The sequence below is a fragment of the Grampus griseus genome (genome assembly GCF_964374135.1).
Source record: "Grampus griseus genome assembly, chromosome: 16".
Classification (NCBI taxonomy): Eukaryota; Metazoa; Chordata; class Mammalia; order Artiodactyla; family Delphinidae; genus Grampus; species Grampus griseus.
Genome location: NC_139010.1, coordinates 48,315,044 through 48,327,341, shown reverse-complemented (window position 1 = coordinate 48,327,341; position 12,298 = coordinate 48,315,044). Strand labels below are relative to the sequence as shown.

At 46.7% G+C, this 12,298-nt stretch overlaps 1 protein-coding gene across 5 annotated transcripts in view; it reads left to right on the top strand.

The window, feature by feature from the left end:
• The first annotated feature begins 2,656 nt into the window (after positions 1-2,656).
• SGMS1 (sphingomyelin synthase 1) overlaps positions 2,657-12,298 on the top strand; it is a 291,005-nt gene continuing 281,363 nt past the window's right edge. For all 5 annotated transcript variants that reach the window (XM_082673862.1, XM_082673859.1, XM_082673858.1 and 2 more), the window contains exon 1: positions 2,657-2,890. The gene's annotated coding sequence lies outside the window, so the exon portion shown is untranslated. The remainder of the gene's footprint in view (positions 2,891-12,298) is intronic.

Sequence of the window (12,298 nt, the reverse complement as noted above, 5' to 3'; positions counted from 1 at the left end):
AAAAATTTTTTTTTGGTTACAAACAGTAGTGACTTAAGGACCATGACTAAATTGAATATCAAGGAGAGTCAACTATAGTGTTTCTTAAAATCACTTCACCCAGAATTTATTTTTACTGTCTTTCTTTCAATATCATTTTAGATATTTTACTGAGTTTATTATAGCTCTTTCTCTCTGAATTATTTTATGAAATTGGAAGAAATTGGAGTTTTATATTTCGCTTTTTTCCATGTGTCATATTATATACAGTCGTAAAATTACTCATGGAAAGCAATTTAGGAAGCCTTTTATTATGAAACATTTCAAACATACACAGAATTAGGAAAAAAAAAACATTACAACGATCACCCTAGAAAACCACTTACAATCAAAAACCGCTAGTATTTTACAAAATTCAGTTCAGCTTTACATTTGGGGTGTGGGGCATTTTAAAGTACAGACTCCTTGACGCAAGTCTACCCCAGCTTCTTACTTGAACCTCATTTTCTGAAAGTCCAAAGTCTGGCCATTCTGCATAAACAGCACTTCAGAGAAACCAGTCAGCAGTTTTCTGGCGCTGCCTTAGTTTGAAAAACTTTACATCATGAGAAAGCAAGCCTTTTCTTGCACTTCTTAGGTGTAAACTGACGAAAATTCTCAGTAGAGCTACAATGACTCAAAGAGCTTTGCCCTCTGTACACTCAAAATATGTAGTTGAACTGAATTTCAGTTGTTATTTTTAAAGCCGTAAGTGACAAAGGCACTTTCTTAATCTCCCTGAGAAAAGCAGTATAGTGACATAGGAGTGAAGCAGCCAGAAAAGCCAAAGTGGAGGGTGCGATAAAAAGCCCGCACTGGAGCCCACTGTCTTCACTCTCCTTTGGGATAAAATTTCGATGCCTCGTTTATAAAGTGAGCCGCCCTAAGGCTTAGTTGAAATAAGTAAAATGGTCATCAGAATCAGTGGAGGGTTTGAGGTTGCAGGATCCCTCCTCGCCCCCAGTAGTGTTTCCGATTCTGCAGGGCATTTTGCATTTCTAACAAATTCTCGGGTGATGGTGACCTATCTGGCCCTAAGGCCACAGAGACCCCAAGTGGTTCGTGGCAGGACCTCAATAAATGCTATTAACATCACCATCCAAGCTGTCCACCAGCAGGGGCCATGGGATATTACATCTCAGGGAAGAGCGACGGCCTCTGTCCAGATGATCCTGCCAACACGCCACGTCTCTGCACCGAATAGATTAGAACAGGGAGGAAGTTGGAGCAGCGGTCACTGCCTTACGGAAGGGGACCCCTTTCTCCAACTTCCGCCTCTGGGGAAAAATAGAGGCCATCCGCCCCCGGAGTCCTGCCCTCCCGATTTCGCAGCCGCTGTTTTTAGCCCGCGCGGGAGCCTGTCCTCTCAGAAACCCGGGGCCAGTGCCGCGATTCCCGCTCTCCCGGGCGGGGCGGAGGCAGGTGCGGAGCATATGGAGTCCGGCGGGTGGGCGTGGCGGGGAGCAGAGCTGTCTGCCCCCATCCCGCCAGCTCTCCGGTCCGTTCCGATCGCCCACGGACCGATGGCCGAGCGGAAGATGGCTGCCCGGAGCGCCACGGACAGTCACGTGCCACGGCGATGCCGCTGCACGCCCCCTCCCCCGCTCGCCGAGTCCCGGACCCAGCGGGACGCGCAGCCCCGGGTTGCCTCTCCGCCACTGGGGTACAGAACGGTACGGACACGAAGGGAGGGCCCCGAAGCGGAAAGCCAGTTCTCCCCACGGTCCGCCCCTAACCCGGGCGCTGGGGTCGCGCTTAGAGAGCCGAGAAAAACCTTGTTTCGGGCGACCTGCACCAGGTCGGGCCACTGGGCATGCGCAGTGCTCCGGCCCGGGCACGGCAGCTCTCCAGGTTTTTCCCGCAACTCCGCGGGGCCGGCAGGAGGTGGGGTCGGCAGGAGGTGGGGCTGGCAGGAGGTGGGGCCGGGAAGGGTCGGGGTGGGGCGGCCCTGTAGAGGCCTGAACCTCTCCCTGTACGACTGGAGCTATTCGGGCCTTACTCGCCTTGATTCATTGTTTTTGGAGTGAATCTGTGAATAGAGATTTGAAAATGGGCTGTAGAGTCTGCGGTCCGCCCTTTCTACATTTTTTATTAAATTTTTTTTTAAATTTAAAAATATCAATTTCGAGTTAATTCCAAGTGCTGCACTCCTAGGCTCGGTGGGGAAGAGACTCGGGTAGCTCGCAAACTCGTGCCCGCGAGCCGGGTCTCCGGAAGGCCGAGTTTGCGTTCTCTGTTCTGACCGGCTCTAGCTCTTCAACTCTCCGGCTCTGCCCCAAATGGTATACTGCCCCCGACCGTAAAATTCGGCTCCCGTCCGGCCTGACTCAACGGCCCCCTAAAAATGTGCAAGCTGGGCCTTTCTCGTCGTTGGGGAACACGTCCGCCTCCCGAGCTTCCAATTACTTGAAAGTAAAATAACAGGGCGCCAAGCCTCGCCAGCCCCTAGGTGCGCAGTCTGGCTCGGGTCCCCCCTGGGTCCTGGGATGAGCTCCCCGCAGACCCCGCCCGCCCCGCCCTCCTGGCCGCAGCGAACACCCGGAGAAGCGGATTTGCGTCGCGCGGGTAGCTGGGCCGGCTCGTGCAGCGGACTGGGCATGCTCGGCAGCCCGGGAGGCTCGCTGTGGCAAGTCGGAAGCGTTCGCACCAGCTAGGCAGCGGCCGGGCAGCGGCGGCGGCGTCGGCGTCGGCGGGGGCCAGGACGGGAGCGGGAAGGGCCGGCCAGGGAAGGCTGCTCTCCCCTTGCGGCCGACGAGCCGGCCTGACAGCGCGTTCCGGGTGTGGAGCCCCAACTCTGCCCTGCCCCGGATTTCATCCCGCAGCGGGGGGCTCGGCGAGCGGAATTCCGGCGGCTGCCGCGACTCCGGTGCAAGTGAGTCGTGGGGCGGCGGGAGAGAGCCGCTCGCCGGGGGCCGATCGGACACCCCGGCTCCCGGGCCTGGGAAAGGTGTGCGGGCAGCCCCGGGGCGAGGGGGCGTGAGCGCAGCCAGCGCCTTGCCTCGCGCGTACCTGGCGGGCAGTCCCCCCACTCCGCCACCGCGCCAGGGGAGGAGTGGGCGCGGGGTGGGGGGCGGTCCCGCGGCCGGGCTCGGGGCTCCGAGCGGGCGGGGAGCCCGCGGGGCTCCCGGACCAAGTTGAGGCAGGGAGAAAGGCGGAGGCGTCAGTGGGCATCTTTTCAGAGGTCTTGCGTGCGGGCTGGAAGGCTGCCTACTGTCGGTTTGGGGCGAGCAGACGGTGGAGGGGCCGAAGAACCGCGAGGCGAGGAGCCTTCGGGCAGTGGCGCGGCGGGAGTCCGGAGACCCGCAGGGTCCGACCCCAAATCACGGGCCTACCCCCACCGCCCGGCTGGCGGCGTGACAGTTGGTACCTCTGGGTCCGATCGCAGCCGGCCAGGCGCCCTGGGTTTCGGGTACCCTCCCCGCCCCGCCTCGATGTCCCCGGACAACATAACAGGTGGGAACCCTTTCCCTGCGGGGCGAGCCCCCCTCCGCAGGCCATTTAACAGCCTCCAGGTTGGGGGTGGCTCTGACACCCTGCGGGGCTGCCCCCACGGGTGAGCGTGTTTACAGGTAAGGCCTGGAGGAGCCATCAGCGCAGCCTGGAACTGGACATTCTCTCCAGGACGCGGCCCTTCACGTGAGTGAGGTGTCTCCGCGGTTCCAAGGCGACGTGTCAAGGGCAGAGCAGCGACAACAGCGGCTGTTTCTCCCACCTTCTTAACCCAGACTCGGGCTTTCTGCTTCTTCTGGTGGACCGGGTAGGGTGTCCTGGTCCAGCTAACGGATTCACACAGGCGCGTTCTGGTTAAAGCTTGTTTCCGTCGTGGGAGTGTCAAGTAAAAATCCGGATGAGGGTTGCCAGGGCCGGAGGGAGTGAAGAGAACCCATGCAGGTGCTTCTCAGATGTTTCTTTTCACCTTCAGATAGTACCGACTTCAGCAGTACACACTTACGAAACCAAGAGTGAAGGCTGTTTTCTGAAAGGGAAGTTTGTTTTCTATGTTATGGGACCTGCTTACTATTCTAGCTCCCTTGACATTTACCTTGCTGGACCTTTAGAGCTGTTTGCAGGTTATTTTGCTTGCGGACTTGGGGGTGTTTGGGGTTGGCTGCCTGGGTGTGGAAGTGGCAAGTGCCCGTCATGGTGTGCTGTGAACTCCCCACGCTTCTTGGCACTGGGGTTTGAACATTCGGGGGGGACCGAGTGGACAGAAAGAGAGGAGTGGGACTGGTGACGTAGCGACGCGATGGGAGTTGCCTAGGGCTGCCCAGACATAACGAGGTTGGTTGGCTGTTTTGGCTTGGCGGAAGGGGAGAGGGCTAGGCATTTCATTGGTTCGGGGAGGAAGGTGTTCACGGGAGAAGCCTGGCGGGGGATGGGTCCCCGTCTGGTCAGTGCTCCAAGGGAAGCCCAGAGATGTTTGGTGATTCAGCAGGTGGCAGCCTTCCAGCCCTGAAGCCATACCTTGGCCAAGCAAGCCAGCAAGCCAGCGAGCAAGCGGCAGCAGCTTCAGGGGAATCTCCAGGAGACTCTTCTGCCTAGAGCAGCTCACTTTCCTTATCTTGCTTTCTGTTTATGGCAGGAGGCCCTGGTTTTTTGGGTTCCTTCCCTGTCTCTCTTAAACTATCTAGCATGTTTTTGAATCTCTCCAGTTCTCTGACCCGTTGGATAGCAGGAAGTGGCAGCTGCCACCATGCACAGTTTAAGTAATTAATTAATGTGCAGAAAATGATAGCAGTATGTAAAGCAGAGAAAGTCTTTTCCTTCTGTTTCTGCTTCAGAGATTAGAAATTTACATTTTTAGTAAAATAGTAAGATGTATTTCTGCAGTTTTTCATTGCTGGTACTGAGCTATTTCAAACATCAGAAAGCATTAAAAATTAATTCAAGGGATGGATAAATGACATTAAAGGGACACAGTTATTAAAGAAATGTCTTATTCATTGGAGGATCTCTAGCATCTTGAGCAGTGCCTAACTTGTAGATACTCATTCAACTGAAATTTAAATTATTTTTCGTATTAGAAGCTTGTCAGTAAGTTTTGACGTTTAAAGAACTTTGTATGTTTTCATACGTCAAAATTGCCTATGTTGACCTTAGCTTGAAGCCTCAACCCTTTTACTTTTTTCCTGGTTAAGTCCCTTAATTTTAAAATTGTGACAGATCCTGCATGTCAATGGAAAAAACATAAGCTTGTTTTGCTTACATATCTCATGAAAACCTAGAAGACTCCTACATATGACCATTATACATTTTTTTAAATTAAAAAGTGCTTCGGCTGCATATCAAATACGCTTTTTTTAATAAAACTTCATTTTATACAAAACAGTTCAGGAAAACTGTAGAATTCCTAAGCCTTTATCATCCAATGAAAAGTGCTGCCATAGAAGAGACAAAACAGTGTTTTGGGAATAAAAATTCTGGCTTGTTTGCACAGGGGGATAACCTGGCCCGTCTTTGAGGGAGGCCTGAGTGTTTGTCCAGCTCATTCTGCATTTTACCTTTGCTATTCTGTGCCTTGCTCCAGTTGTTAAGCTCTTTCTTCTTCCCCTAAAGACATACTTTCCTGGCATGGGCTCATTTACTTAAAGCTGCTGCATTTTCTCACATAAATTCTACTAGTGCTGACCTTTCTTTTTTCATCGTCCCATACACTTTTCCACCACTTCATATGATAAACTATTCGATGGTCCTAAAAAGCTGTGGCCAGCGTGACCTTGTGGGGGGCATGACAGATTGTAGTTGGCTCTCTCTTTGCCTTTTTTGTATGGTAGCTGTAGCCACAGCAGTCTCTTCTGGAAGAACTGGTAAGGCATACCTGGTCTTAAAGATTTTGGACTTTTCTGTTAAGGCCCTTGGTCAGGAACATAAATAGTCATTTATCGTCTCCTACCACATCCCAAGAATTTTGGCTGTAAAGTGTGTCACTTTAATAAGCTAGCTACCCAGTCACCAGAGGAGCATATTTAGATGTGGCAGTTAGGAAAAAGCGTTGGATGTCGGGGAGGAGAGGGTGAAGAAAAGGGAAGAGAAGGGTGGGTGGGGCCAAGAAGGTGGCTTGGTTTTGTGACTGTGACTTCTGGTTTCAGTAAAACAGAATCAAATGGCTGATCAACAGGTGTGGCTCGGTCTGTGCTGGAGTGCTCTGCTCCCCTCCCTAGTCCTCTTTCCCTCCACAGATACACACATCACACACACACACACACACACACACACATAGCCACACACAAATCCACAGACCCACACGTGCACACACACTCTGACAAGAGACACAGACACAGACGTAGACACATACACCCTTTGCCAAAAGCTAAGCATCCCAGCTTCTTTTTAAATACTAATATGTCACACAGGGAAAGTCCAGGGCTCAGTAGCAGGTTGAATTCTGGGGGCCTGAAATCACCCCAAGCTTGTATTTCAGGAAGATTCCCCTTCCCTCTCTCGTGGCAAGGTGATCTGCCCCCTTAGCCTGCAAAGCTTCTGAGGGCTTTCACAATGGAGCAACCATTGTGTGTAAATATAGGTGAGGTAGTTTTCACCTTTGAGACTTCCTGGTGCTGAGGGTTGAGTTAACATGCTTCAGTTTTTGGCATAAGATCTCCCTGTGCAAAGCCCCTTTCTTGTTTTGTTTTTTCCTTTCCCACTCTCATTCCCCTCTCCGTCAGAGGAACTTCCTCTCTTGTGTCGGATGTTCTTGGGTATGTCTCTATCCTTGTTAAAGATGTTGTGTTGTTGTGTGCATGTTTTCAGTTCAGGTAAGTAGTGCTGTGCTGCTATGTTTTTATTCGGTTGCTTTTCCATTCAATATTAAAACTTTTTATTAGGGAAATTTTCAGACATTCATAAAAGTCAAAAGAATTTAATTCAACATTTTATTGGAGAGATCTATGTTAGTATAGGTTTATCCAGTGCATCGCTATGACTGCTGCTTTTTACGGCTGGCCTGCTATGTACCCACTAGTTTTACTTACCCATTTTTCTAATGATGCACACTTAGGTCACCTCCATTCCTGCTACCATGAGCAAAGCTGTGATGAAGGAATATCCTGCAGCATCTCTTAACGATGCCTGTGAGAACATCTCTAGGGTGGTGGTTCTTACAGGGGTCCATACCGAGCAGCATCAGCCTCACCTGGGAACTGTTAGACTTGTAGGTGCTTGGGACCTAACCTAGACCTCCTGAATCAGAAACCCTGGGACAGACCCCATCAATTTGTGTTTTAGCACATCCAGCCCGGAGACTCTGGTGCATAGGAAGGTTTGAGGAACACTGCTCTAAGGGTATCTACCCAAGCGTGGGAGGGCTGGGTAAAAGAGAACAAACACACCTGTTTTTACTAAATACTGCCAAATTAGTCTCCAGTGTTGCTGGACTGGTTGACACTCTCACAGCAGTGCATCAAGTGCTCCTAAATCACCACATCCTCCTTAGTGGTTGATACTAACCATCTCTCTGATTTTACCAGTATTTGATGGCTTCTTATTGTTTTAACGTGAACTTATGTAATTTCTTAATGAATTTGAGCATCTTTTAATATATTTGTTAGCTATTACAATTTCTTTGGCTTTAGTCTGCTTTTCTAATGTATTGATTTGCAGATGTCTTAAATATCCTAGATATTAATCTCATTCTGCTATCTATTAACTTTATCAGTGGTAACTTTCAGAAATTTTAAATTTTGATGTAGCCCAATGCCATTAATTTTTGCTTTTTGTAGATTAGGAATCTTAAGGTGTTCTTCCTTACCCCAAGATTACAAATATATTCTGTATTTTCTTCTGCCAACTTGCTGCTTTTACCTTTCACAGTGAGGGCTGTAATCTGTTTGAGGTTCGTCTTAATATACGGTATACGGAAAGAATCTGGTGTTATTTTTTCCTTTCCATTTTGTGAGCCAATTTTCCCAAAATCATTAACCAGTGTATTTTTTTTCTAGTATTTTAGGGATGAATGTGGAGCCACCTCTACCATACATCAGGTTCCCACATGCACATGAGTCTGTTTTTTTCTACTTTATTGAGTTATAATTTATGTATGGTAAACTTCACCTGTACCTTTAAAGTGTACAATCTAATGAATTTTGACAGATGTGCATACCTGTGAAACCACACAGTCAAGATCCAGAGCATTTCCCTCACCCTGAAACTTCCCATTTGCCTTCCATCCCTCCCTTTGTCCCCAGGCCCAGGCAACCACTGGTCTGCTTTCTGCCACAAATTGGTTAGTTTGCATTTTCAGATTTTGAGATTCCTCACAGGGTTTAAGTTCTCTAGTCTGTCCCAGTCATCTGTCTATTTCTGTGCCAAATTATTTTTATTATTATAGCTCTGCAGTGTGTCTTATATGGCAGGGTGAGCCCCTTCTATGCTCTTCTTTTTCAGAACTTAGTTATTTGTGGATCTTTTTTCTTCCATATACATTTTGGAATGCTTGTCAAATTCTCAACAAAGTCTTGGAAATGTGATTGGCACTGCATTGAATGGATAGTCTAACATGGGGGAGAATTGACATTTCTTCCTTCTTAATGTTGTAATTCTATCCATGAACATGGTTGCCCCATCTTTTTTAAATCACATATAATAGAGTTTAAAATTTTCTCTATCACAACATTTTTTACAAAAGTAATGTGTTGTTTCGAGGAGAATTTGAGCTTGGGCTTTTTAGTCTGAACATTAGAGGAAGGCAGAGTGTAGGGGCTTGGGGGACAGATGTTGTTTCAATCTCTGTTCTCCATTCACTGACCTTGAGTGACACTGGGCAAGTTCTCACCTTTGGTGGCCCCAGGTTCCTCCTTCCTCAAGCTAGATCCCAGCAGCCTCCTGTACAAGGCTGCTGAGCTGCTGAGGCCTTTAAATGAGATAATGTAGGAGAGGCAGGGAGTACAAATCTTGAAACATTTGCTGCTCAGTAAATGTTGGTGTAACACCTCCCCTAATGCTGGCTTTCAATAGCAAAAGCTTCATACTTTTATGCTACTTCTTAGAGATTGATAAACAAAGAAGTGTCAGAAAAGCAAAGTGAATAAGCCAACCAATTAACTGTGTAACCCTCTCCAATTCTGTACATGTAAGTCCATGCTTCTCCCTAATTTTGTGGGGTTTCACAGAAAGTATGGATACTTCCAAAGAATGTTACAGTCCAGTAGGGAAGAAAAGACCAATGTGTAAGAAACAGAGAACTCTATGTGACGGATGGCTTATAATTAAGGTTAAGTGGTGTGGTACCAGGGGAGTTATGAGTAGGGAGAAATGCTGTTCTGTGAGAGTTTTTTTTTCTTTTAATTGAAGTATAGTTAATCTATCATGTTGTGTTTCAAGTGTACAGCACAATGATTCAGTTATACATACGTATGTATATATATATTTTTTCAGATTGTCTTCCATTATGTTATTACAATATACTGAATATAGCTCCCTGTGTTATACAGAAGATCCTTGTTGTTTACCTACTTTATATATAGTAGTGTTTATATGTTAATCCCAAACTCCTAATTTATCTCCCCCTCTCCTGCCCCCCACTGCTATCCCCTCTGGTAACCGTAAGTTTGTTTTCTATGTCTGTGAGTCTATTTCTGTTTTGTAAATAAGTTCATTTGTATCATTTTTTAAGATTCCACTTATAAATGATGTTATATGATAATTGTCTTTGACTTACTTCACTTAGTATGATAATCTCTAGGTGCATCCATGTTGCTACAAATGGCATTTCATTTTTTTATGGCTAATATTCCACTGAATATATATACACACACACACACACACACACACACACACACACATCACATCTTCTTTACCCATTCATCTGTCAATGGACATTTAGGCTGCTTCCATGTCTTAGCTATTGTGAATAGTGCTGCAGTGAACATTGGGGTACATGTATCTTTTTGAATTAGAGTTTTCTCCGGATATGCCCAGGAGTGGGGTTGCTGGACCATATGGTAACTCTATATTTAGTTTTTTTTTTTTTTAATAAATTTATTTATTTTTGGCTGTGTTGGGTCTTTGTTGCTGCGTGCCAGCTTTCCCTAGCTGCGGCGAGCGGGGGCTACTCTTTGTTGCAGTGCACGGGCTTCTCATTGCAGTGGCTTCTCTTGTTGCGGAGCACGGGCTCTAGGCGCGTGGGCTTTGGTAGTTGCAGCACGCAGGCTCAGTAGTTGTGGCTCATAGGCTCTAGAGCACAGGCTCAGTAGTTGTGGCACACAGGCTTAGTTGCTCCGCGGCATGTGGGATCTTCCCAGACCAGGGCTTGAACCTGTGTCCGCTGCATTGGCAGGCGGATTCTTAACCACTGTGCCACCAGGGAAGCCCTATATTTAGTTTTTCAAGGAACCTCCATACTGTTCTCCATAGTGGCTCTACCAATTTATATTCCCACCAGCAGTGTAGGAGGGTTCACTTTTCTCCCCATCCTCTCCAGCATTTATTATTTGTGGACTTTTTAATGATGACTGTTCTGACTGGTGTGAGGTCATACCTCATTCTAGTTTTGATTTGCATTTCTCTAATAATTAGCGATATTGAGCATCTTTTCATGTGCTTGTATGTCTGTATGTCTTCTTTGGAGAAATGTCTCTTTAGGTCTTCTGCCCATTTTTTGATAGGGTTGTTTGTTTTTTGATATTAAGCTGTATGAGCTGTTTGTATATTTTGGAAATTAATCCCTTGTTGGTAGCATCCTTTGCAAATATTTTTCTCCTAGTCCATAGGTGGTCTTTTCATTTTGTTTATGGTTTCCTTTGCTGTGCAAAAGCTTTTAAATTTAATTAGGCCCCATTTATTTATTTTTGTTTTATTTCCATTATTCTAGGAGACAGATCCAAAAATATATTGCTGCGATATATGTCAAAGACTGTTTTGCCTATGTTCTCCTCGAGGAGTTTTATAGTCTCTGGTCTCACATTTAGGTCTTAAATCCATTTTGAGTTTATTTTTGTATATGGTGTTAGAGTATGTTCTAATTTCATTCTGTCACATGTAGCTGTCCAGTCTGTGAGACTTTGACTTGAGTAGAATTAGATTAGGGGGGAGTGAAGGGGCCTGAGAAACCAAGTATCATTAGCATTTCTGTCCAGGGCTTTGGGAGCCTAGTATTGAACTCCATGACAGTGGATTGTGTGCCTAAATTTAAGTGTCTTAAAAATCATTGCTTTGGAAACAGTGACAACAAGTGGCTAGTAGATACCTAGGTAACTAATAGCTCTCTGTCATATAATATAGAGGTTAAGAGCACTGTTCCTGAGTTCAGGTCTTGGCCTTATCATTTAGGAGCTGTAGGACCTTAGAGAAGTTATGTAAACCTTATGTGCCTCAGTTTCCCTAATCCTCATTGGTGGGTCTCATAACAGCAGGTACCTCAGAGGTTGAGGACTGTAAGTTAACCTTTGTCACGTGCTTAGTTCATGGCACAAGGTAATCACAATATAAATGTTAGCTGTTCTTATGACTACTTTTGTTAACATTCATTGCGTTCCTCCCGTTATCTCCCATGAGGTATTTGAGGCCTTATGCCCCGGAGTTGTTGGATGTCCAGAAAGACTGTCAGAGGCACAGTACTGGAGAGAGGATCCTTTTTCTGCAGGTTGCCGGGCATGTGGTGGGTGCTCAGTTGTAGACTGAGCAAGTAAATGCTTGACAGACAATGAAGCCAGGTGCTGTCTCTCGGTCCTGAATGTCCTCAGTCAGGTAGCTAGTGTTGACCTTAAAAATTATGGTTATTTTACTGGCCAAAGTGGGTTTATTTGGGAATAGCAGAGAATTGCAATTCAGGACAAGTAAGCCATGGCAAAAGTCATAGGCAAGCCCAACAAACAAAGGAGAGTAATGTTATTTTATAGAGAAAAAGGAGGAAGTTGGAAAGGGTTGTTTTGAAGGAAAGTCCATTGGAAAAAAGGTGAGGGTTGAGGGTGATGATGGTTTCTCCTTGGCTAAATTGCTGGGGTAGTCGATTTCTTGTGGGAGGTGCAGTGTACATCTTTTCCTCTTGGGGCCTGTAATTGGTGATTCTTTCCCATTGATGATTCTTCTGCTAGGGTGTGTAATTGACAATTCTTCCTGAAATTAATATCCAGTGGTACTGCATGGGTGCTCCCCCTTCAGGCCTTCTGACTCCATTTTAGTGAGGTTTCCCTTTATTAATTTTCACATCAGCATGCAGGAAGCAGGTTTTATTTTGCTGTATTCCTAGTTCTGATTTGACCTTTTGGCAAAGGTGTAGTAATCATAGGGATTCACACTTGTTGAGAATGAACCACATGCCACACTGTCTAAGCCTTTTCCCTTT